We start from the raw sequence: 2767 nt of genomic DNA, 5'->3' as shown, positions 1-2767 counted from the left end.
CCTGGACCTTATCAGGATCTGGTCAACCAGTCACCTTATCAAGTCATTGTTAGGTTTCCTCAAGGAATGAATGATCAGGCCTGGGGGAACTGCAACATTCTTCCTCCAAGAGTAAGGGAGGACTGCTCTAGCTGGATGTCAAATGAGTCAGGAGAAAGAGGCACCTGGGCAGAGATCAGGGAGAAGGATGCTCAGTGCAGAGGGACCAGCACTTGCAAATGCCCTGGGGCCAGGCCAGCAGTGAGAACTGGGGAGGGGGCGTGAGATCTAGTGAGAGGCAGCCAGCTCCGGAGTAAACAGACCCTGCAGTGAGGCAAGCAAAGAGACTGTCTCAAAACCTCACTGCCAGGAAAATAGCAAGCAAGAGAGCCTACAGGACCAATAGCCATGACAGCCACAGCAGAGAACCAGAGATCTGACGTGAAACAGAGAAGCAGAGAGCAGACATGAGATGAAGAACCAGAGAGCTGAAGTGAAACAGAGAACCAGAAAGTTGAGGTGAGTCAGAGAACTAGAGACCTGACGTAAATGGGATCTCAGGACTGCTACAGCATTGGAACCTGAGCAAAGACCCCTTGCTGGAGTTTGTTGGAGAACTGGGTGTGGTAGTGGGGAGATGTATGTAATTCACAGGGCTGAGAACTTTATAACACTGGCCTAAGCTGCAAGGCTCAAGGCTGAGGTGCCTGCAAGCACATTTCAAAAGCTATCGTGACTGTATTCTGCTACTAACTTGGATTATAACCATTTGACTCCCCTCATACCCTCAAAAAAATTTACTTGTTGCAGGAGATCAAGGAATGAAGCCTTCAGTATAGATTGCATCTCAATGTCAGGAAAACAAAGATTCTTACCACTGGACCAATAGACAGCATCATGATGAATGGAGAAGAGATTGAAACTGTCAACAACTTCATCTTACTTGCATCTACAGTTAATACCCTTGGTACCAGCAGTCAAGAAATAAGGAGACACAATATACTGGGGAAATCTGAAGTTAGGGACCTCTCCAAATTACTGAGGAGTAGTGATGTCAGTTTAAGGACTAAGGTGCATCTGATTCAGGCCATGGTCTTTCCGATCACTTACTCTACATCAGAGAGCTGGATAGTGAATAAAGATGATAGAAGAATTAATACCTTTGAGCTATGGTGTTGGAGAAGAGCACTGAACATCCTATTTACAGCCATGAGAATGAACCGATATGTCTTGGAGAGGGTGCAGCCAGAGTGCTCTTTGGAGGCAAGGATGATGAAGCTTTGCCTTACATACTTTGGGCTTGTTGGTAGGAGGAGCTATTCCTTGGAGAAGGACATGATACTGGGAAGAGTGGAGGGTTGGCGAAGGAGAGGAAGATCCTCAACTAGGTGAATTGACACGGTAACTGCCACACTGTTCTTTAGTGTGTCAGGAAGTGTGAGGATGGCGCAGGATAGAACAGGGTTCAGATCAGTTGTTCATAGATTGCTATAAGTCATACTTGGCTCAATGGCACCTAAGAACAACAACAACCACCACAACCCAAAAAAAGGAGACTGCTTCATCTGTTTCCTTCAGAGCTACTGTGGGTTCAGACCACTGACCTTTTGGTTAGCAACCAAATTCTTTAACTACTGCACCACTACTGTACTCTTTCTACTTTGTCACAGAAGGTCACTCTTAGTCAGAACAGATCAACAGTATCTAACATCAATTGAAGCTACCCTGAAGGTAATCGACAGGGAAGGTTGCAAGAGTGAGATGGGGCAAATGAGGGGAGAAATTTGTGTTTTAGTAAAAATTGAAGTGGAGAGGCCAAGGAAAGGCTATTTCCCATCTCAAACCCTTTTGTTCACAATGCTGGATTGACTTTTTCTGAAAGTCAAGGAGAAAAAGATCTTAATAAAGTGATTAAACTGATTTCCAATTTCTGGAAATTCAACTGCTCCTCTGAAAAAGGGGTCACTGGTAGAGTCCATTGCTGTCAGAATTAAGACAAATTTGTGGGGACAAAAGTCCTCTGATCTATTATTCATAATTGCAAGAACATGGAAACAGCCCAGATGTCCAAACAAAAATTGTAAGGTCACCGAGGAAGGACAGAACCCACTGCAGGCAAAGAGATAGTTTATTAAGAAGAAACTGCCGGGTTGGCTCTCAATTAGAAGACCAGCCGCCACTAGAGTTAGAGGGGGATTTTCTACATTCTTACATGGGAATTGGGGAAGGGGATGCATACAGATGGTTTCTTCAAGACATGGAAGTGGGCTGGGGTCTCAGAGAACTATTCCTGGGAAAATGGGGAGTAGGATAGTTTCACAGAGAGAAAAAGCACAACTGCTGTTTCCTACTATTGGATTCTCTCAGTAGCCACTCTGGGAGAGGAAGGAAAGGGCTCTGCAGTCCCAATAAAAATGAATGGATTGAGAAGTTGTGGTACTTTTTTTTTTTTAAACAAAATTCACATTTTATTCAGATTGAAATAAACTGTACAAAATTGATTTTCTTCACCAAAAATAACAGTAATAATTTCTGTATTCTTTCTAGATAAACCACAAAACACTTATTTTTGTAGATTTCCCAGGTTTGCTAATAAATCAAGATGAGGCAGTAGATATAATCATGAAAAAAGACCAAAGTTATCAGCTGTTAGTGTCCATGGCCTTACAGTCTACTTAGACCATGAAAGAGAAATGCTCACTATATACCTGCCAAAAGGTTTATGAAGGTGTAGGCTCAACAAAGGAATGTAAACAGCAGCAACCCAACCTATAACAACTATAGTAAG

The sequence above is a fragment of the Elephantulus edwardii genome, unplaced genomic scaffold (genome assembly GCF_000299155.1).
Source record: "Elephantulus edwardii isolate Elephantulus edwardi_28Jun2011 unplaced genomic scaffold, EleEdw1.0 scaffold00017, whole genome shotgun sequence".
NCBI lineage: Eukaryota > Metazoa > Chordata > Mammalia > Macroscelidea > Macroscelididae > Elephantulus > Elephantulus edwardii.
The sequence above is the reverse complement of the archived record's forward strand: the minus strand, read 5'-3'. Positions refer to the sequence as shown.